This window comes from Ailuropoda melanoleuca, chromosome 17 (genome assembly GCF_002007445.2).
Source record: "Ailuropoda melanoleuca isolate Jingjing chromosome 17, ASM200744v2, whole genome shotgun sequence".
Taxonomy (NCBI): domain Eukaryota; kingdom Metazoa; phylum Chordata; class Mammalia; order Carnivora; family Ursidae; genus Ailuropoda; species Ailuropoda melanoleuca.
Genome location: NC_048234.1, coordinates 9917522 through 9941597, shown reverse-complemented (window position 1 = coordinate 9941597; position 24076 = coordinate 9917522). Strand labels below are relative to the sequence as shown.

Sequence of the window (24076 nt, the reverse complement as noted above, 5' to 3'; positions counted from 1 at the left end):
TACTCCAATGTTTTTTTTCTCATTATCTTTCCCTAGGAAAGAATTTCAATCTTAGAGCCAAAGAAAAAGTTAAAGAACGAGAACAAAAATAGGAACCTAGGAACTCTGGGCAAACACTTAATGGAGAAAATCGGCCAACGATTTTAAAAAGCATTAGAGCATCTAAATAGGGGCGCCTGAGTGGATCAGTCGGTTAAGTCTGTCTTCCGCTCGGGTCATGGCCCCGGGTCCCAGGGGTCCCGGGGTCCCAGGATCGAGTCCCCCATCAGGCTCCCTGCTCAGTGGGAGCCTACTTCTCCCTCTCCTCCCACCTCGTGCTCTCTCTCAATTCAATAAATAAAATCTGAAAGAAAAAAAAAAAGTATTATCTAAATAATGGAGAGCAAAGCCTGTATGGTATTTTAATGAGCCCCTTAGTTCATCAGAACAACACAGAGAAATTATAACCCAAACCTTCCCAGCCTCACACAAAGGCTGTGAACATAAAAGTTTTAGGGTAGCGTGACCGGACTCACGTTCTTGTGCCCAACGACAGAAACGAGGCTGGACCCCAAAATCAAAGGCACAGGCAAGGCCTTATTGGGGCTACAGCTCAAAGCTGCAGGAGACACAGGAGTCACACAGAGTGAAGTTGACCCCCCTGCACAAACCTGAGACTCAGCTTACAACGAAGTCCCCCGCTCAGGTCCCCGCGAAGGGTTCAATATGCTGATAAGAGAAAAATGCCTCATCCTGATTGGCTGGAAGGGCCTCGTCCTGATTGGTCAGAAGGGTCTCTCTCTGATTGGTTGAGATTGCCAAGCCACTCCGGCTGCTCATTGGTGCTTTTTGGAGCCTCGTCCTCCGTTTTAGGTCCGGTGTGTGCATGGCCTTGACCGCAATCCGCTTCTGCTCTGTAAGAGTCGCTCTTTAGCAACAGCCTGCGGAGAGCGCTCCTGATGTTTACCGCTTGAGGCTCGTTGCCCTGATCCCTAACTGTCTCAGTAGGACGGCAGTGTTTCCCCAATAGGAAGTCTTCAGTCCCTTTGCTCTGTAGCGTTTGTCTTCAGGGATCATGTGCACGTATTTCAGCAGAGACTTCATACGATGTGATTGGATGGAGGTCTGGTAGAAATGGGATGCAGCCTTAGCCAACCTCCCAGAAGCACCAGGACCCAAGGCCACCTCCCAGACGGGAAGCGAGAGACCAGGGGGGCGAGGATACATGGGCACAAACCCTTTCCACTCCTCTGCTGAGGTGTGAGGTCTGCACAGTAATGTGACTGATTCAGTCCATGCATTTTCTTCCATGCTGTAGGCTAAGGGCATTTGTCCCATTTATAGATGAGGAAAGGGACACTCAGAGAGAGAATGTGACTTAGCCAAGGCCTCCAGTGGTTAGGGGCAGAGGCTAGCCTTGAACCCCGCAGTACTGCCTAGCATAGCCCTGTTCTGTTTTTGCTTACCCGTACCCACAAACACGGTGGCCTTGGAATCTTCACACCTGGCCATCATGTCTTCTGCTGGAAGGGGAGGTAAATTAATTGCACTCATTAGAAGATGGGTCAGAGGAGATGCTAGGATGCTTACATAGCAAATTTTTAAAAATTCAGGGGGGTCTGGAAAATTCCCAACTGTGGTGATGGAAAATGGAAATATTCCCTCCCTGGAAGTCGGTGAACCAGTCAGTCTTCTCCAGTCCTGCTTCTCTCCTAGGAACCCCAAGGCCTGGCTCCTGCCCTCGACTGTGCAAGAGACCCATCTTTCATAGCTTCAGTTTCTCTGCCCGTGTCAATGGAAACTGAGAAACAAAAATGTGTTTTATTATATTGGGTGATCAGCATCAACCTGGGGGCAGTGTGCCTCTACCAAATCCTCACTCATGTTTTTTTCTATTCTGACATCAACCCCACAACGTAGATGGAATGATCCCCATTTTATACAGGAGGCCCAGAGAGGTTGAGAACTTTCCCACAGTCACACAGCAGCAGGGGCAAGGCCAGCATCTAGGCTGGGGGTGTCTGGACCCATTGTCCTTCTCCAGCTGTGTACGGCCACGGGAGTGGGGGGTGGGGCAGGGATGTTTCTGGATAACCAGGATCCAGGGGCTAACAGATTCAGCCTGAAACAGGAAAAGGAGAAGAATTAAGATATCCTTAGTGCTCTCAGCCCCCGTCTGTGCAGTGATGGTGTTGAAATTTGTTTTCCTAGGAGAGGCTGCCTTATGCTGCTTTATAAAGACTAAGTTCAAGAAAGTCAGCTCAGGGGCGCCTGGGTGGCATAGCGGTTAAAGCGTCTGCCTTCGGCTCAGGGCGTGATCCCGGCGTTACGGGAACGAGCCCCACATCGGGCTCCTTCACTATGAGCCTGCTTATTCCTCTCCCACTCCCCCTGCTTGTGTTCCCTCTCTCGCTGGCTGTCTCTATCTCTGTCGAATAAAGAAATAAAATCTTTAAAAAAAAAAAAAAGTCAGCTCAAATAGCAACACTTCCTTTATAGAAAATCCCTCCAAGTGCCCACAGCTGTGGAGAAGGAACTGCCTGTCAGGGAGTTCAGGCTGCCCCGGGGGGCTCAGGGGAGGGCACCAGGGGTCGGAATTGCCTGCATCCTATAAAATTCTCTTTCTTCATCTTGCTTTTTGTTTGAGAATAATTATTTGACTTATCCTTTATATAAGGGTCTTTCATAGTCTCTTTCTGTCCCTGTGTCCTCCCCCTTTCCCCAGGTGACCACTCATCTTCCAACACTGTGATTAACTTGCATTTACTAGAATTTTAAAAAGTAGCTATATATAGCTTCTTGGCCGTTTTGTGGAGATCACGTGTAAAAAAGTAGATATAAGCATATAGTATGTACTATGTCTAGCCTCTTTTATTCAGCATGTATGTTTGTTCCTATGTCACTGGTTTGGCCTTGATGGCCTTATACGTTACAGTTTGTTCACACATTCATCTACCAACAGATATCTGGCTTATTTCCAGTTGTGTGTTTGAAATAAAATTGCTACGGACATTCCTGAAAAAGTCACTGTGTGGGGACACACTTTCATTTCTCTTGGTTAATACCTTGGTCTGGAATGGCCAGATCATACAGTAAGTGTATGTTCAACTTTTTAAGGCACTGTCAAACTGTTGCCCAAAGGGGTTGTGTCATTTTGCACTCCCACCAACAGCGCGGGAGATATCCAGTTCCCCTGGTGAGGATTCTTAATTCCTGCTGTTTGTATTTTCAGCATTTTCTTTTCTTTTCTTTCTTTCTTTCTTTCCTTTTTTTTTTTTTTTTTTTTTGCAAAATCACAATGAGGAAAAGCTGTGTGTGTTAATAAAACTAAATTTGGTAATAATTTAAATTTTTAAAGAATATATTTATTTGAGAGAGAGAGAGAGAGAGCACAGGCAAGGAGAGTGGCAGAGGGAGAGGGAGAAGCAGGCTCCCCGCTGAGCAGAGAGCCTGATGTAGGGCTCAATCCCAGGACCCTGGATCATGACCTGAGCCAAAGGCAGACGCCTAACCAACTGAGCCACCCAGGCACCCCTAAATTTGGCGATAACTTAGAAAGTGAAATCAAGGGGCACCTGGCCGGCTCAGTCCATAGAGCAAGTGACTCTTGATCTGGGAGTTGTGAGTTCGAGTCCTGCATAGAGCTTACTTAAAAAAAAATTGAAATAAAAAGTAGAAATCACCTATAGTCATGCCATTCTCATTATTTTTATGTATTTTCCTTTAGAATTTTTCAGGTATATGCACAAGAAAACACACCTTACTGAGGTGACGTAAATAAGCAATTACCTTACTGCTAGATATTTGTGTTGTTTCTATTTGTATTCTTTTCTTTCACACCCAGTTGTGAAAAATAATAGAGAGATCCCATGCATCCTTTACCCAGTTCCCCCCAATGGGAACAACCTCCAAAACTATAGTTCAATATGGCAGCAGGGAGACCGACACTGATACAATCAGGATATAGAACATCAACATCACTGCAAGGAACCCACTCGTGTCCTTTCATAGCCACACCCACTTCCCTCCTGCCACCCCCCCTTCACCTCTGCCAACCACTAATTTGTTCTCCCATTGCCATGTCTCTATAATTTAATAAATTGTACATCAACTGAAAAATGCAGTATGCAATCATTGGTGATTGGCCTTTCTTCTCTCAGGATAATTCTCTGGAGTTTCATCCAGGGTTGTTGCTTGTGTCAATTTTCATTTGTTTTCATTCCTGAGTAGTGTCCCATTAGTATGGATGTCTGTCTAATCACCTACAAATGGACCTTTGGGTCGTTTTCAGTTCTTGGCTACTACAAATAAAACTGATATAAAAAATTGAGTATAAGTTGTTTTTTTTTCTCCGTGAACATTAATGTCTTCTTTTCTCTGAACAACTTCCTAGAAGCTGTTAAATGATAGTTGCATGTTTCGTGTTTGAGAAATTGCTAAGCTGTTTCCCATAGTGGCTGCGCCATTTTACATTCGCTCCAGCAAAGTGTCAGTGGTCCAGGTTTTCTCCCTCTGTGTCAGCTTTTGGAGTGGTGACTTTCTAATTTTAGCCATTCGGATGGATGTGGAGTGGTACCTTATTGTTGTTGTAATTTGTCCCTAATGGCTAATGATCTTCAACGTCTTTTCATTTGCTTATTGGATTCTGTATATTCTCTTCAAGAAAGAAAGCTCTCAAATCAACATCTTTTTAAACATTTAAAAAAAATTTAAAAAGATTTTATTTATTATTTATCTTTGAGAGTGAGCACTAGAGAGAGAAGCAGACTCCCCGCTGAGCAGAGAGCCGGATGGGTGACTCAGTCCCAGGACCCTGGGATCATGACCTGAGCAAATGCAGACAATTCAGTGACTGAGCCACCCAGGTGCCCTCAAATCAACATCTTAATTTACACATTTAGGAACTAGAAAAAGAACTAAACCCACAGTTAGAAGAAAGAAGGAAATAATAAAGATTAAAGGGCAGGTAAATGAAATAGAGAATAGGAAAACAGTAGGTAAAATCCACAAAATCAAACGTTTGAAAAGTTCAACAAAATGGACAAAATTTACCTTGACGGACCAAAGCAAAAAGAGGGAAGACACAAAGTAGTAAAATAAGAATTGAAAGTGAAAACACTGCTATCCACCTTACAAAAAGAAAAGGGATTATCTAGAGAATAGTGTGAGCCATGCACACCCACAAATGAGGTAATCCAGGGGAAATGAAAAATTCGGTTCCAGTGATTCGGCAGACGGCCAGCAGGGGGCACACGTCAACGCCGCAAAACTCCGTGCGCTGCCCCCTGAGGGCCCTAAGAGGGCGCGCGAACCCTCCCTTTCTGAACGGCGTAGGGCCTGCGTGTTCCGCCCGGGACTTGGCGCGGGGTGCGGGTGGCGGGGAGGAAAGCGCTGAGTGTCCCGGACCCCCGCGGCCCAGCTGGGGGCTTTGTCCCCAGCGTCTCCAGGGACGTTTTTCTTAAATAGCGAATGCAGAAGCTTTTATTGTCCGGAGTGTCCCCATGAGTCCTATTGTTGACTTTCCCGCGTAATGTTTAGCAAATCTTGCTTTCCAACAGCAAGCAGTTCACGGAGGCATTTGAAGTGAGGAAGTGTTTGCAAAAGGCAGAGGAGGGAGCCGGCGAAGTGTCTGTGCCTTCGCGTCCCACGGGAGCCCTGGGGCCAGAGGGGAACCTAGCAGGCCATGGAACGCTGTGGTGGTCGGAAACGGATTGAAACACTGCAAAGGCGGCGTGTTAAAAATCACATTATTTTAAGTTCAGCTTATACCAAAAGAAATTGGATTATATAATGGACCCTCCTGGCTTTAATGGAAGCAGTCATCAATTAATACTTTAAAAATCGGCTTCTCACCTGATCTCATTTTCATTTGAGATAATTGACATGTTTGACAAAGGCTCATGACCCCGTAACAGTCTTAGAAGCTTGTTCATTCATTTCAGCTTTCTCTCTTGCAGGGCCCCAAGGCGACGGGTGGTGGGTAGAATTTAGATTTTTTTTTTTTAAGATTTTATTTATTTATTTGGCAGAAAGAGGGAGAGAAAGAGCACAAGCAGGGGGAGCGGCAGAGGCAGAGGAAGAAGCAGACTCCCCGCTGAGCAGGGAGCCCCACGCGGGACTCGGTCCCAGGACTTTGGGATCATGACCTGAGCCGAAGGCAGACCCTTAACCAACTGAGCCAGCCAGGCGCCCCTCGAAATTACATTATTAAGTCCACTTCTTAATGGAATAAAGAAGTCAGCGACATTTGTCAATTGGTGTTTGGAGATTGAAACAGCACCTTTTAAATTTCAATACCAACCGTTGCATTGTTCGAGGAATTGACATTGACGCCAAGGCGGAAGCTTACGGGTATGGGTGGGAGTGCAGTGTGGGTGTCCTTGTGGAAATGAACGGCTGATAATAGAGCTTTGTGTAGACATAACCGCAGTGCCGCATTGTTTGTGCAGTTTGAGAGGCTGGTCAGGGGTTAATTTACTGGACCTCTTGTGCAGCCATTATTTGAGATTGGAGACAAGAGGAAAAGTCACTTTTATTTGCGGAGAAAGTTTGAGGGTTTCGGTTTGAGATGCATTTCCTTTTAACTTCCTGTAGCACATAGTGGAGACAATAGCGCAGGAATGAAACAGAGACATGAGTTTTTAGACACTGCCGGCACAGAGCTAACAATGCAAGACACGAAGCCATTGAAGACATGCTCGAGATTTCCAAGACCCTGTACGGTCAGGGCAGAGCGCAGGGGTGGAGGCAATCTCGGAATGGTTCAACTAGTCCTTCTGAGGCAGACCTCATGGAGGACACTGGCAGGAATTGTTTATGGTAGCTTGAACACGGTCAGGAGCCTGCAATGTCAGAGGAGCCTGGGAAATAGAACGATCTCGAAAGGAGATCACGGACGGAGCGCTGTTAAGCGACTCAGCTGTTACGCGACTGCTTTGGCTCTGGTCTTGGTCCGAGGGTCCTGGGATGGAGCCCTTCATCAGGCTCCCTGCTGGGGGAGATCCTGCTTCTCCCTCTCCCTCTGCTGCTCCCCCTGCTTGTTCTGTCTCTCTCCCTCTCGCTGTCATATAAGTAAATAAAATCTTTTTTAAAAAATGAGGAGAGGTGGGGGCTCAATGCCCTGGGAGTTCCCACGTGGTCAGAGAACCTGTGATTGTGGGAATAAGCTGGAAGGAGGTTACGGAAAGAAGAACGGATCGAAGATGGTTGATGGGAGAGGTGAAAACCCAGCATAACCTGGATTAGCTGTACACGGTGAAGACGCCCGTGTTTAAGAATTTGAGCCTTAGGGGCGCCTGGGTGGCTCAGTCTTTAAGCATCTGCCTTCGGCTCAGGTCATGATCCCAGGGTCCTGGAATCGAGCCCCGCCTCGGGCTCCCTGCTCAGCGGGAAGCCTGCGTCTTCCTCTCCCACTCCCCCTGCTTGTGTTCCCTCTCACACTGTCTCTCTCTGTCAAATAAATAAAATCTTAAAAAAGAAAAAAAAAAGAAAAAAAAAGAATTTCAGCCTCAGAAAAAGACAGAGTGAGATCCTAACTCTAGCCACGTCATAATTTAGCCATGTAATTCTGTTATTAAACCTCTCTGAACTGTGTTCTTCTCATCGTTTGGAAATGAGTAGCTAATCCCTAAGTGGCAGGTTTACTTTGAGGGTTAAATAAACAAATGCATATAAAATCTTCATGAACATAGTCTCAATCAATATGAATTGTTAGGGTTTTTTTTTTTTTTCTCCTCTTTGGTGCATCTCGGCTTCAAAGGGCTGACTTAATCCTTCCTGCTTCTTTTTTTTTTTTTTTTTAAGATTTTACTTATTAATTTGACAGAGAGAGAGACAGTCAGCGAGAGAGGGAACACAAGCAGGGGGAGTGGGAGAGGAAGAAGCAGGCTCCCAGCAGAGGAGCCTGATGTGGGGCTTGATCCCAAAACGCTGGGATCATGCCCTGAGCCTAAGGCAGGCGCTTAACGACTGCGCCACCCTGGCGCCCCAATCCTCCCTACTTCTTACTGTGGTACCTGGTTATCAGTTCACCCATGTGGTTTCTGTAATTCTTTCTTTTTTTAAGATTTTTAAAAGATTTTATTTATTTATTTATTTATTTATTTATTTATTTTTGAGAGAGAGAGAGCGGGCACGAGCGGGGGCGGGGAGGGGCAGAGGAAGAAGCAGACCCCGCTGAGCAGGGAGCCCAACGCAGGATGATCCCGGGACCCCAAGATCATGACCCGGGCCAAAGGCAGATGCTTAACTGCTTAACCCACTGGGCCACCCAAGCTCCCTGGTTTAGGTCATTCTTAATGTATTAGGGAGGGACTGCAGTTTGCAAATATTTCACATATATAAACTATGAAATGTGGGGTGTTGCTGCCGATGGGGCAGGATTTCATCTACTACTAAGGTATCAGGGGGTGCCAACTTAATGTCCCCCGAACTCCTTCCTCACTCTGTGATTTATGAACTTGCTGCCATTTGGAGATTGTGGGAACACCCCAGAAGCATTATGACCTGGATCTACGTGCCACTTTCCTGTGCTAGGGATCCTGGAGCTATGGGAATCCCTGAATCCCGAGACACGGGATGAATCCTAAAGGAGATCCCACCGCGGCTTGGGCAGAAATTCTAATCCATGGGGGCAGAGCTGGGGGTCAGGACTGAGGCATTGATATTGTCTGATTCCTTCATGGGGGGGCAGCCAGGATGACTGGGGTCTGTTGAGCTCAGAGGACTGGAGCAGCACACGGTGGGGGATATGGGGGGGCTCCGGAACATCCGAAGGACATTAGAGAACCAGTGTTCATGGGCCAAAGCAGGAACAGTTAAACCTGAGAAATTCGAGAATGGTTTCTTGTGTCTGGAGGGCAGTATCTATAGGGGGCGTGTGTCGCCGTCTCCTAGAATATGGGGTCAGGGAGAAAATTGAATAATACCTCTGACAACAGAGAACATGACAGCACAAAACTGTGATTTTCATTCTCATATCTGTAAAATGGGGATATTAATATACTCTTTATGAACACCAGTTGCCAAACCCTTCTGAATTTTGACCCTAAGAAGGAGGGGGGTCTCCCTCAGATGGAGCTTTGGGGATTCCTGGTTGGTGTGTCTGGGCACTGCGGGCAAGACTGACTCTCACGGGGGCTCCTTGCTCAGCTTTGCCCTCTTAGAGCTCAAACTTTCTCTAAGTGAGAATTGAGAAAGGCAGCTGGTGGCTGAGCTTCTGACCGTGAATCCCCAGGTGAGTAGGGACCTTTTCTTGCTTCTAAAGGACATCTCTGTTGTGAACGGTGAGCATGTTTCTCCTCTTGGCCTTCAGAGTGGCCCCTAGAGGTGCTCAAGCATTTGAGGTTCCGTTACGTTTCCCCAGGACCCTCGGATATGTAATGGGTCAAACATCGATCAAAAACCAGTCTCCTTCCCCACATGACTCTGCTTTGTTCCAAGCTCGATTAAGGCTGTCTTGAACAGAAGAAAGGTTAAGAGTATTGACTTTTTGCCTCGTAGACCAGGTTTGGTGAGGGAAAACTTCCTTAAGTAACCAAATTGTGGGTGCAATTGACCTGGGGTGTGATACACGCAGGGGACAGGGGTGAGTGAAGAGAGTGTCCAGGTCTAGTGGGGAAGTGACCTTTCAGAAGGAGTGCCCATCAACTCAGGGTCAGGAGCTGGCGTGAGTCTTCTGTAGGGAGAGAGCAATGAGAGCTCGAGGGAGGGCAGATGCGAGACTCTAGGATGGGGCCAGAGAAGATAACCGTGAATTTCTTTTCCTATTTTATTTATTTATTTTTAAAGATTTTATTTATTTATTTATGTGACAGAGAGACAGCCAGCGAGAGAGGGAACACAGCAGGGGAGTGGGAGAGGAAGAAGCAGGCTTCCAGCGGAGGAGCCTGATGTGGGACTGGATCACGTGCTGAGCCGAAGGCAGACGCTTAACGACTGCACTACCCAGGCGCCCCGAATTTATTTTATTTTTTTAAAGATTTTATTTATTTATTTGACAGAGAGAGAGCACAGGTAGGTGGAACAGCAGGCAGAGGGAGAGGGAGAAGCAGGCTCCCCAATGAGCAGAGAACCTGATGGGGGTCTCGATCCCAGGGCCCTGGGATCATCACCCGAGGCAAAGGCAGACGCTTCACCGACTGAGCCACCCGTCACCCCTCTTTTCCAGTTTTAAATGTGTTGCACTTTTGATGGAATATATATGATCCTTATGAAATCTCTGAAAATAAAAAAGACAAATGGAATTCTCCTAAGCTACTATGAATAACACTGCAGTGAATGTGGGCTTTTGAGATCTTGATTGCAATTCTTTTGGATATATACACAGAGGGGGAATTGCTGGCTTTTACGGGAGTTTTATTTTTAATTTTTGAAGGAGACTCCATCCTGTTTTCCGCAGAGGCTGCCCCATTTTACACTCCCGCCAACAGGGTATGAGGGCTCCAGTTTCTCCACATCCTCGCCAACACGTTATCTCTTGTTTTTTGTCTTTTTTGGGGGGTCAGTATCCACCCCGGCGGGTGTGAGGTGATATTGAGGTTTGATTTGCATTTTCTTGATAAATTGTGATGTATATGTCTCTCTCTCTCTTTTTTTTAAAGTAAGCTCTATGCGGGGCTTGAACTCATGACCCCAAGATCAAGAGTTGTGTGCTTTACCAACTGAGGCAGCCAGGAGCCCCTGTATGTCTTTTTTCTCCCCTTCCCTTCCCTTCCTTCCCTTCCTCTTTCTTTCTTTCTTTCTTTTTCTTTCTTTCTTTCTTTCTTTCTTTCTTTCTTTCTTTCTTTCTTTCTTCTTTCCTTTTTTTTTAAAAGATTTTATTTATTTATTTATTCGACAGAGAGAGAGACAGCCAGCGAGAGAGGGAACACAAGCAGGGGGAGTGGGAGAGGAAGAAGCAGGCTCATAGCGGAAGAGCCTGATGTGGGGCTCGATCCCAGATCGCTGGGATCACGCCCTGAGCTGAAGGCAGACGCTTAACCGCTGTGCCACCCAGGCGCCCCTCTTCTTTCCTTTTTAAAGACATGGCTATTCAAATCCTTTGCCTTTTTAAAATTGGGTCATTTGGTTTCTTTATGCTTCTGAGTTGAAGGAGTATATCTCTTGTCAGATAAGTGGTTTGCAAATATTTTCTCCATGCTGTAGGTTGCCTTGTCACTCTTCTGAAGGTTTCCTTTGCTGTGCAGATGTTTCGTAGTTTGATATAGTCCCACTTGCCTAGTCACAATATCCCAGATATGGAAACAACCCAAATGTCCATTAACGGATGAATGCATAAAGAACATGGGTAGATACAGGAGGGAATATTATTCAGTCTTGAAAAGGAAGGAAATCCTATCATTTGTGACAACATGAATGAACCTTGAAAACATTATACTAAGTGAATAAGCCAGTTTTGGAAAAATACTGTGTAAGTCCCCTCATATGGAGTATCTAAAATTTATTTTAGAGTATATCTAACTCTGTGACTATGTATGGAAAACAGGTGCCAGGTCAGGAGAAATGGATTTGACTAGAAGCCCAAACACAAATGGAAACTCCCCATGCAAAAGAATGACACTGGACCCTACCTAACCTTTCACCGTATACAACAATCAACACAACATGGATCAAAGACTTGAACATAAGACCAGAAACCATGAAACTCCTAGAAGAAAACATAGGGGTAACCTCCTTGACATTGATCTTGGTGATGATTTTTTTGGATTTGACACCAAAAGCAAAACCAACAGAAGGAAAAATACACAGGCAGAACTACATTAAACTAAGAAGCTTCTCAAAGGAAACCACCCACAAACTGAAGAGGCAATGTGCAGAATGGGAGGAAATGTTTGCAAACCGTGTTTCCAATAAGGGACCCGAAATAGACAAGGAACTCATGCAATTCAATTGCAGAAAAACAAATAACTCAAAAAATGGGAAGACATCTTTTCATGCGTCTGTTGACCATCTGTATGTCTTCTTTGGAAAAATGTCTATTCAGATCCTCTGCCCATTTTTAAATCAGATTATTATTTGCAGAGGATGAATGCTGAGTTGTATAAGTACTTAACACATTTGGATATTAACCCCTTATTGGATGTATCATTTGCAAATATCTTCTCTCATCCAGCAGGTTGCCTTTTGGGTTTCTTGATGGTTTCCTTTGCTGTGCAAAAGCTTTTTATTTTGATGTAGTCCCAATAGTTAATTTTTGCTTTACTTTCCTTTGCCTTAGGAGACATAGCTAGAAAAATGTTGCTACAGCCGCTGTCAGAGAAATTATTGCCTGTCGAATCACTATGTTGTATACCTGTAACATTGTGTGCCAACTATACTAAAAATAAATGGCAAAAGGATCTGAACAGACATTTTTCCAAAGAAGACGTACAAATGGCCAACAGGGTCCCGAAAAGATGGTCAGAGTCATCAGGGAAACGCAAATCAAAACCACAATGAGATATCACTTTACACCTGTTAGGATGTCTATGACCATAAAGACAAAGGATAGCAAATGCTGGTGGCAGTGTAGGGAAAAGAGAAAGTAAATTGGTGCAGTCATTCTGGAAAACACTCTGGAGGTTCCTCAAAAAGTTAAAAATGGAACTATCATAAGATTCAGCAATCCCACTTCTGGGTATACATCCGAAGGAAACAAAATCACTCTATAGATGACATACCTGCAGTTTCATGCGCATTACGACATTATCGGCAATTGACAACCAACAGAGACAGCCATGTGTCCACTCATGGATGAATGGAGAAAGAAAATGTGGCATATATACAGAAATGGAACATTATTCAGCCTTCAAAAAGAAGGGAATTCTGCCATTTGCAACAATATGAATGAAACTTAAGGGCATTACTCTAAGTGAAATTAGCCAGACAGAGAAAGACAAAGACTATTGCCTGGTATCACTTATACCCAGAATCTTTAGAAACTAACAATTGAGCTCAGAGAACCCAAGAATAGAATGGTGGCGCCTGGGCTGGAGGTGGGGAAATAGGGAAAGGCTGGTAAAAGGATACACATTTTCAGTTATAAGATGAATAAGGTTTCAGGACCTACCCCATGACACGGTGACTATAGTTGACAATACTATATCATATAATTGAATTTTGCTAAGAGCCTAGAACCCAAGGGTACACACACACACACACACACACACACACACACACACAGTAAATATGTGAGGTTGATAGACTTGTTAACCACATATTTGACCTTGACAAAACAGTTTCATAAATCCTATTGTCCATATTGTAATCTTATTAAATGACTTCAGATACCTTTTCTCCCCCTCTCTATAGTACAGGACCTACTCTACTTTTTTTTTTTTTTTTTTAGATTTTATTTATTTATTTGACAGAGAGAGAGACAGCCAGCGAGAGAGGGAACACAAGCAGGGGGAGTGGGAGAGGAAGAAGCAGGCTCATAGCAGAAGAGCCTGATGTGGGGCTCGATCCCATAACGCCGGGATCACGCCCTGAGCCGAAGGCAGACACTTAACCACTGTGCCACCCAGGCGCCCCTGTTTTCTTTAGTCTGGAGTATTTCTGTAGCTTTTTGGTGTCAGTGATGACATGGACCTATTTTAATAACACATAACCCTCTCCCCATTTTTTAAAAGAAGATTTATTTTATGTCATTCATAATTTGATTCAGTTTATTCATTCTTAGTTAAAAGGCTACGGGGTGACCCTATGACTTTCTCAGGGTTTGACAACTAGAGGTGAAGGGTGGCAGATTACGCCACCCAAATTAGATTGCTTTGGCATATTTTGAGCTAAAGACACCGAAAAAACAGCAGGTAAAAGACTGACACCTCCCCTCTCCTTTTCTCCCTGGAATTAATCTATAAATCCCAGGTGAAAGATATCCTCCCTATATTGGGAGGAAAGAAACATTTTTATCACCAGAGACTGGGAGTCAAGGCTGAGAGAATTCTGTGCAAACAGACTTTGTTACAATTCTTTTTTTTTTTTTAAGATTTTATTTATTTATTTGACAGAGATAGAGACAGCCAGCGAGAGAGGGAACACAAGCAGGGGAGTTGGAGAGGAAGAAGCAGGCTCATAGCGGAGGAGCCTGATGTGGGGCTCGATCCCATAATGCCGGGATCACGCCCTGAGCCGAAGGCAGACCCTTAACCGCTGTGCCACCCAGGCGCCCCACAATTCTTATCTTTCCTTAGCCTCCCAGTATATTTTAGCTACCTTCCCACAATTGCTTTGTTCAACCTCGTTACATAAGACTTGGGTTTTCCCCTTCTTTGGGTCTTCATTTCCTTATGAGAGCTTGGAGGCCATGCAAAACTTACACTGCATGAATCTATGGGGTTTTTTCTCTGTTAATCTGTCTTCTGTAAAATTAATTCTCAGGCCTATCCAAAGACCCTAAGAAGGTAGAGATAAAGTTTTGCCTCCCCTACAGATGTCCACATGTCCATCTGTCCCTCGCAGTAGTTGGTAAAAAGAAAAAAAATTCTTGCTCATAATTTTGATTACCCAGTGAAGGTTTTATCCCCTATCTATATGATACAATGTCTTTTCACCCAAAACTAATAAGAAGTGTGCAGGGGAGATACTTCAAGACGATAGAAACAACCTGCTGCTCAGTATAATTTCCCCCTAGTTCCCTGATGTTTAAGATTCGTGGATGATTCTTGCATGATCCAGGTTTACTAGGATGATGGCAGAATGATAATTTTCCAACACTAGTGATCTCTTCGACTTTACAAGTTGGCCTTTGGTATTTTCCTTTATGTGGGAGTCACTCCAGGTCTCCTATCTATCTGTCAATCTATCTATCATGTATCATCTTATAATCATCAGTATTATTTTTATGTTCAGATTGTTCTAGCTGTGGCTACTACCTGTCACTTTAAGCTGGATGGCTTCCTTGTGACCTACCCAGTAGTTTTTTTCCTTATAGTTTTTTGCCTTTTCCCTGAAGAAGACATTCCAGGGCTGTCTAGTATCTACTGTGATCCAGTCCTGAAATTAGCCACATGCTGCATTACTGAGTTGCGTCCCCCCAATTCACGGTTGAAGCCCTAACCCCAGAGAGACTATATTTAAGGAGGTAATGAAGGTTAAATGAGGTCATAAGGGTGACCTTGTGGTGTCCTTGTAAGAAGAGGAAGAGACACCAGATCTTTCTCTCTCTCTCTGTGCATGCACAAAGGAAAGGCCATGTGAGGACATGAGAAGGCAGTTTCAGAAAGCCAGGAAGACAGTCTGCACTCGAAGATTCGATCCTGCTGGCCCCTTGAGCTAAGAGCCTTGACTTATTCGTGGAGAATATTAGAGACCATAATCTGGTCGCTAGGTGTGCTCATTGCCAGTGGGGTGTCTTTCCTTAGAGTGAGCGTGGGCAGAGCTAGGAAATACATACGCACGCACATATACAAATATTCACGCATCGAAGCAGATGTGTATTTGTGTAGATGATTTGTGTAGATGCACACATGTATATGTCAACCACACATTTCCCTAGGTTTGTACAGCTGTATCTGCATATACACACCTCTTTAACGTCAGAGTCATACAAATACATATTATTAAAGATTTTATACATTTACTTGAAAGACAGTGAGAAAGCATGAGTTGGGAGGGCAAAGGGAGAAGGAGAAGCACACTCCCTGCCAAGCAGGAGCCCGACGCAGGGCTCGATCCCAGGATCCTGAGATCATGACCTGAGCTGAAGGCAGACACTTAACCGACTGAGCCACCCAGGCATCCCCCATACAAATTCTTCTAAATGTTCTGCACCCTAGAGTCTTTTCCTGCCTTCATTCATTCCATATTTGTCTTCTCAGTGACACCCATGGCTCCCAACAAAATTGCATTACCGATTTGCTCAATCCTTCAATGCACCTAAAATGGTTTTGAATTTTCTTCACCTTTAACACTACACAAAACAAACCTACTGAAATGTGCTGAGACCTGTTGCACCAACAACTTTAAATCAACATCTGGCATTTGCAGACTGATGAGACATTCCCACAGGTATGAAGAATGCGTGTGCCGTCTTTGGCTCCAACCTCTTAGCCAGGTCTGTGAAGTCAATGCACCTGTTGGCCTGGAGTTTCTTTTCATTTTTTTAAAAGATTTTATTTTTAAGTAATCTCTATACCCAGTGTGGGGCTCAACTCACAACCCCAAGATCAAGAGTCACACGCTCTACTGACTGAACCAGCCAGGCAGCCCCTGGCCTGGTGTTTCTGATCTACAGACCCAGGCACTGATAGGTTTCAGGGGTGGTAGTTAACATACCAGGATCTAGAAACATCGGGACCACAGTGAACTCACTGCATGCAAGGTAGAAGCTCAGAGTTACATGGTTTTGCCCACCCGAGGCACCCTATTGCTGCAGAAGGGTGCCTCCAGATACCCCAAGAGAAATCTGGGGTGCAGAGGGGATGATTACACCAGGCAAGCCCAGCTTGAAAGGAATAGACATACTTTTTTTTTTTTTTTAAAGATTTTATTTATTTATTCGACAGAGATAGAGACAGCCAGCGAGAGAGGGAACACAAGCAGGGGGAGTGGGAGAGGAAGAGGCAGGCTCATAGCAGAGGAGCCTGATGTGGGGCTCGATCCCATAACGCCGGGATCACGCCCTGAGCCGAAGGCAGACGCTTAACCGCTGTGCCACCCAGGCGCCCCAGGAATAGACATACTTTTAAAAAGTAAAAAAATCAAACCTTAGTACTTAGTAAGGTGTTGATTGATTAAATGCCATTGCAAATTTTTAAACCCTTATAAGCCAAGGAAAAGGAAACCAGACAGTGATGGAAATACCATACAGGCATGGTTCATTGCATCGCACTTTGTGGATATTGTGTTTTTTTACAAATTGAAGGTTTGTGGCAACTCCGCGTCCAAGCAAATCTAACGACGCCATTTTTTCCAACAGCATTTGCTCACTTCGGGTCTCAGTGTCACATTCCACTAATTCTTGCAATATTTCAAACTTTTTCATTATTCTGTTGGTTACGGTGATCTGTAATCAGTGGTTATGACTTAGTTAGAAGCTTAGATGATGCTTAGCATTCTCTAGCAATAAAGCATTTTTAAATTAAGGTATGTACCTTGTTTTTTATGACATAATGCTATTGCACACTTAATAGGCCATAGTATAACATAAACATAACTTTTTTTTTAAGATTTTTATTTATTTATTTGACAGAGATAGAGACAGCCAGCGAGAGAGGGAACACGAGCAGGGGGAGAGTGGGAGAGGAAGAAGCAGGCTCATAGCAGAGGAGCCTGATGTGGGGCTCGATCCCATAATGCCGGGATCACACCCTGAGCCGAAGGCAGACGCCTAACCGCTGTGCCACCCAGGCGCCCCATAAACATAACTTTTATATGCACTGGGAAGCCAAAAAAATTCATTTGACTCACTTTATTGCTGTGGTCTGGAACAGAACCCACAATATCTCCAAGGTATGGCGGTATATGTTAATTTTATTTAAATGCTATGCTTATTCCTGGCCATGAAATTGCTGAATCCCATTGCCAAGCATTTAACTAAAATTGCTGTCAAAAACTTGGCTAAATGGCTAAATGATTTATCAGTGATACCTCAATGGAGCCGAGAAAAACAAAATTTTAAATTAAAAACTTTAAGTGTACTGCTAACGTCGTCTATATTAAGGTGTAACAAAATCATACATTTCGAAATAACCATCTGGCGATGGGTGAATATCAAGGTGTTTCTCCACAAAGGATTTGCCCGCTTGAGTAAGTAAGCCCGTGTCCTGAATATGATCCACATACATGAGGGTGAAGGCTTGAATTGCCTCTTTGCCCGTGTAGGGCTGGTATCAGCCTCCCCGACTTAGGACTCCTGAAGCGCCTCTTTCCGCACTAGCTGGTCTCGTGGATAAAGAAGGGTGCAGGCGGCGAGGGTCCAGCAACATGCTTCGCAATACTCGCGTCTTACAAAATCTCATCCTGGGGCTCGCAGAGCGCCGCGGCTTGCACCCGTCGGAGCGCCGACTGGAGCGCCACCTGGTGGTGGTTGGAGCTGCCGGCGCCGCCTGGACGTTGACCTTGGCCTGGCCACCTGAAAGCCAGATGCAGTCTCCTCTGGGACACCCTCTGCAAACCCTTTTTGCTCGACCACGCCCCCGTCTCCCTCCTGGTCCCACACTGATCGCTGGCTGGTGCTAACTAAGAGGGTGCGAGGTGCCTGGGCTACCGCAACGGGGCGGAGGGGGGGTGGTGGTTCAAGGGGCAGCCATGGAGAGGGGAGCTGGTGATTACTGGGGGAGGGGGAGGGGGCTCGGTAGTGGCCACCAGCGCCCATGCTGGCTTCCTACAGGCCCTTCCTTTCTGAATTGGCCGTTTTCTCTAGGAGCTGTCCCGGTCTTCTTCGTGCCCTCCAACATCACTGTCTCCAGATTCTGCAAAACTTCCCAGGGCAGCCTTGCCATGGACACCTCAAGGACCAGAGTCTGGACCCAGAGCTCCTCTGCCTTTCATTGAGGACACCTGAATGCAGCTCCCTACCTGGACTTGGGGGTAGGCGGTGGGAATGTCCCCGCAGCTGGCAGTTACTCGGACTAGAGGGGGAGGTGTCTTCACTGCTTGGAAGGTGCTTGCGAGGAAGTTAGGAATTTTCTTGAGGCCTTTAGGAAGGGTTGAGCCCCTAGAAAGTGGGAGGAGCTCCCTCAGGCCCAGCCCTCTCTCGCAACTGGTAGAAAGGCCTGAGGTTGGTGAAGATACCCTTCGAGCGTGGTCTGTTCTGGAAAGTGGACTGGGGATTGCCTCCATTTCTCACCCTGAGAGTCTCTCACTGAGCCATTGGCTCTCTCTGGGCCTCCCCAGGTAAGATCGACCTCCCGGGGGGGATTCTGGTTCAAAGGCCCTGTGGTCAGAAGGGCTGAGGCCCCATAGGATCACGGCAGGTAATTGGGCCTGTGTGGCCCAGGTCTGGATTGCCGGCCAGGTGGGAACGGAGGCTGGGCCAGCAGAGGCTACACTTCTTTCAAGGGCTGAGAGAACCCCAATGCCTCAGCACCAAGCACGCAAAAAAGAGGTGTCCTCACCTCCTCTACCAGAGCTCGGGTCTGGGAGGTGAGGTGGAGGGTCGCGGAGGGCCTCCTGCTGTGCTGGATGGTGGACAAGTTCTGACCCTCTTAGAACCATCCTGGAGTCACTCGCCGGGCCTGGACCCTTTGGGGGAACCGCACTGCTGTGCAGAGAAGACAGTCGTCCCCACCTCTGCCTCAATCCTTCCTTTCCACTGCTTCTGGAATGGAATTTTGTGCTAAGGATCTAACAAGAGATAACAGATAGCTAAAGGGAGTTGTGAAGCAAGCCACCACAGAATTGGCAATAATAATAATAATAAATAATAAAGTAGTGGCTGAGAAACTGTTAGCTGATTAAGGTCCTCACGCATTCTGACAGTATCAGAGAATTCTGAGAAGAACATGGCTTCTGAACTTCTGGGGAGAGCTTCACAAAGGGAAGGGGTGGGAGGATGCCTGCCCCGGAGTTCGGACCTAGTGAGAGAAGCTTTAACAGGCTACCCCGACAGCTTGATACTTGTCTCCAGGAGTCGGCAGGCTCAGTGGCTTGATGCATATTTTTGCTTTAAGAAACCTAAGGGCAAGAGATGGTCAAGTGGAAAGAAGGCATCTGCAGACCACTGGGGGTGGGGTGGGGGACAAGGGATGCTGGAATTCTTCGCATGGTCTAGACACCATGCATGTGGTCTTTAAGAAGCTATTCACAGGGCTGCCTGGAAGGTGGACTGATCTCCTAGAGGACAATCCTAGATGTCAGATGTTGAGTCAGCAAAGCGCAACCAGCTGAAATAAAAATATATTCAGCAGGGCTAAGTGCAATGTGGGAGGGGGTCTCTCACAATTCCTTGGGTCTGCAAGAGTTGGATCTCCGCTGATGACACTACCTAGCATGGAGACTTTCCCTACCCTTGTTTCTCCTACTCCCCAGCTCCGACTCTGAAGGGATCGGAGACACAGTTAGCAAGCTGTGGGCAGAGGGACACAAACACGGGAGCAGGAGGAAAGAAAAGCCCTCCTGCAAAATCATGTTCAGAGACAGGACTATTACACAGGATGGATGCTGTAATCACTGTAATCACAGTGACCTGGAAATTCATGGCAACTGTCCCTCCCTCTCTCCCCTCCCCCACCCCCTTTAGCTCCCTCCTCCAGGAGAAGCAGAACTAGCAAACAATACATATTTTAAGGAATGATAAGAAACAAAGTCACTTTACCATTTCATCTCACACGTGTACTGGCTTAGAATGCCCTCCAAAGCAAACAGTGGGTTTCATTTGTTTGCAATCCAAATTCCTTGGAGATAAGAAGCAGTTGGCTCAGGTTCTGTCCTGAGAACGTCCCTTTGGCTAGAGAAGCGGGTCCCGAGGCCCAGGTTGGCTGGAGCTAAGGAAGCACCCGCACTGGGAGGGACAATGGGCGACAAAGTGTGTCAAATATTGTGTGCAAGGCTCTGCCATCTTTAATGTTTACTTTCCTTTTATTTATTTATTTATTTATTTATTTTTTAAAGGTTTTATTTATTTATTTGACAGGAAGAGAGTGAGCACAAGCAGGGGGAGGGATAGAGGAAAGGGGGAGAAGCAGGCTCCCCTCTGAGCAGGGAGCCCCACTGGGGGACTTGATCCCAGGACCCTGAGATCATGACCTGAGCCAAAGGCAGACACTTAACCAGCAGAGCCACCCAGGTGCCCCACATGTATCCCTTTTAAAATCTAGTTTATAAATATACGAAAAGAGAAGTTTATTAATTCATGTAAGAGACTTGAGGGACACTATTGAAAATTTAAAACTAATAAAGTTTGCACGGAACTAACTCTTAGGCTGTAATACCTACATAATGGATTCTTCGAATGTAAAATTCTTGAAAGGTCGAAAAATCTAAGGGATTTCCAAGTGTTTGTCTGGCATTACATTAAAATATTAATAATAGGAGATTTAAATTAATAGAAAGGTGTTTTCTGTCCCAGCCAAGGAGGTAAGATCCATTTCAGACATTCAAGTTGAAACTCACACTGAAACGTAGGATCTCTAGTGCTTAGTACTAAGATCTGAGAAAGGATTTGCCCTCCGGTGACTCGAGAGCAGGACCAAGCTGACTCACGGAGACTAATTTCAGGTAAGGAAGAGGTAAAAGCAAGTTTCCTTTGTTTTTTATTTTGTTTTGTTTTAAATTCTGCAAAGCCAGGAAAAGAGAATCATTCCCTGCAGAAGAAAAACATACCCCTGAAAATGATCAAAGGGTTCAGATTTTTTTTTTTTTTCAGAAAAATAATACGAGGCATCGTCCAAGATACCGCCTCTTTGAAAAGAGGCGTGAAAAGCTTTATGGAGCAAGTGGCTTCATTTAAAAGAGAGGAGACTACGGCAGGAACTCAAAATGACAGTGGCAGGATTATGATGCCCTCTATTTAAAGAGTTTTATTTATTTACTTGAGAGAGAGTGAGAGCAAGAGAGCACAAGCGGGGGTGGGGGTCGGGGGGAGCAGCAAAGGGGGAGGGAGAAGCTGACTCCCTGCTCAGCAGGGAGCCGGATAGCGGGCTCGTTCCCACGACCTTGAGATCAGGGCCCGAGCCAAAGGCAGACGCTTAACGGGCTGAGCCACCCAGGCGCCCTACAATGCCCTCTATTTAAAGAGCCCAGATGAAGTTGTAGAAAATGGAGTCCCGGATGATGGACAAAGATATCCTCAAATGCACGGAAAATGGGAAAACACAGGAAACAATTTGAGAGATGATAGATGCAGAGTACGGAGAAGCCCAATTATCCATCACTGGGTGCTGATTATCCACCGTATGGAAGGGTAAATGGCATTCCCGGAAAAAGGCTAGAACAAAAAGAGCAGAAGCAAGATTGAAAAATACACCAGAAGACTTTTCTAAAGAGGCCGAGTGAAAAATATTCTTCTAGAACTATTTCAGTTTCCTCCATTCCTGGATCATAGGCTAACCAGTCTCATAGGCGAAAAGCTCGCTGACCCGGTCATTTGCATTGCTTTAACGATAAGAGTTGTTTCTTGTCATGTTTCAACACAATTTACGTTTCATTTTCTGTTTTCTATTGCGTGGTTGGTCTTTTTAAAAACTTGTTCTTCTGGTCGCAAGTTTTGTGACGGGGTGGGGGAAGTCCCCTGAAGGTCAGTTCTCTGGCTTCTTTGCTGAAAGGGAGCTAGTGGCAGGAGGGTCTTTGGCGTCCTTGCAGGGACGAAATGACAAATGACCGAAACCTCCCATTTCCTTGCGTGGGGGAGAAAATGGGTGATTGTGACCCCGACGTGACTTGAACACGCAACCTTCTGATCTGGAGTCAGACGCGCTACCATTGCGCCACGAGGTCACCGGCTAGGAATGACTTTTGATCCTTTAAGTCTCTTCCGTCCCACACCTCCCCCCTCCCCGGTCGCGTCCCCGCGTCTCTCCTGCGCTTTCCGAGTGAGCCGCAGGGCGGACGGCGCCAAGGCGCGGGCGCCCGGCTGCACCCAGCGAGGGCCGGGGCTCCCCGCCGCAGGGCCGGTGCCCGGGCGCCGCCGCCACCACCTGCCGGACGCGGCGCTCGGCTTCCGCAGGGGACGGTCGGGCTCCAGGCCGGGCGCGGCGGCCCCAGGGGTCCCGGAGCCGCCCGGGCTGCTGTCTCCGGGGGCCGCCAGCGTTGGGGACCCGGCGGGGACCCGGTTCCCGGGAGGCCGGCGGCTGGGAGGTAGCGCCCGCGAAACTCGCAACCCACTCAGCGCCAGGAAGCGAAGGTTGGGAGCCCGCTCGTCCCACGGGCAGGAGTAAAGGGAAAAAAATCCAAGTGACTTTGGAACTTAGCATAAAAATAGAATGGTCGTGAGCCCCTCCTCCCCGCCCCACCCCCAGTTATAAAACCAAAACTCATTTTTGAAAATTGGGTATTATAGAAGAGTGTAATAAAACTTGAAATCAGTTTTTTTTTTTTCCCAGTGAGTTCTTTGATTGCATTTTGGTGTTTCCACATTTCCTTCTTCCCAGGTACTCACAAGTGTCCAATGATCGCGTGACTGCGAAGAACAGCAGAGTTTCAGAAAACTGCACAAAACAAAGGTATTGCTTAATGAGTCATCACCAAGGGAGCAAACACCCTGGCCACCGCCAGCCAGGTCAAGAAACAGAACCTGCCCACCACTCACCCCCAAAAGCCTCTGGAGGTCCACAGCCACCCTCCCACCTTTAGGGTAATTACTTCCCTGCTTTTCTTCTCCCCCACCCCCCCAGCCTTTTTTTTAAGTCGGCTTCGCCCAGCGTGTAGCCCCGCGGGGTCTTGAACTCGGGATTCTGCAATCAACACCTGAGCTGAGATCAACAGTGGATCGCTCAATGGACTGAGCCACCCAGGCCCCCCCCCCCACTGCCTTTCTTTATAGTTTTATCATTCAAACGTGCATCCATAACCCTGTAGTTTCCTTTTGTAAAAGTCACTTTTCATGGGGTTCCCCATCCCTCCCTTTTGCCTTCAGAGCGCCCCCCAACTCCCTGAAATGATGTTCTGACCTTCCCAGTACCTACGCTTGGAGGTTCGTGTTGGCGGCGCGTCTTATGACCGGTGATGTAAGCTTAGATCACTTAGTTAACATGGTTTCTGCTGTTTCTCCATTGTCATGCTGTTTCCTGCTTTGTAATTAATAAATATTTGGGGGTAAATGCTTTGAAACCAGGCAAATACCGTATTTCTCCTCAAACTTGCACCTACTAATTTTAGCATCCATCGTGCCTGTGGCAACTATTACTTTTATACTTTTTTTTAAAAGAGTTTATTTATTCGACAGAGATAGAGACAGCCAACGAGAGAGGGAACACAAGCAGGGAGAGGAAGAAGCAGGCTCACAGCGGAGGAGCCTGATGGGGGGCTAGATCCTGGAACACAGGGATCATGCCCTGAGCCAAAGGCAGACGCTTAACCACTGTGCCACCCAGGCACCCCTATGGCAACTATTACTGATGGTGATTTTTTTTTTAGCCTGACGTGGGGCTCGAACCCAGAACGCTGGGATCACGCCCTGAGCCAGCGAGAGAGGGAGCACAAGCAGGGGGAGTGGGAGAGGAAGAAGCAGGCCCAC

The 24076-nt window shown here is 46.3% G+C and overlaps 1 long non-coding RNA gene and 1 other non-coding gene across 2 annotated transcripts; one reads left to right on the top strand and one right to left on the bottom strand.

Moving 5' to 3' along the window:
- Positions 1-22127: 22127 nt before the first annotated feature.
- LOC117797012 lies at positions 22128-23612 on the top strand. The gene is made up of 3 exons (XR_004621822.1): positions 22128-22138; positions 22992-23063; positions 23235-23612. It is a non-coding gene; the product is annotated as an uncharacterized LOC117797012 (long non-coding RNA).
- TRNAW-CCA lies at positions 22267-22338 on the bottom strand. The gene has a single exon. It is a non-coding gene; the product is annotated as a tRNA-Trp (tRNA).
- Positions 23613-24076: the final 464 nt, after the last annotated feature.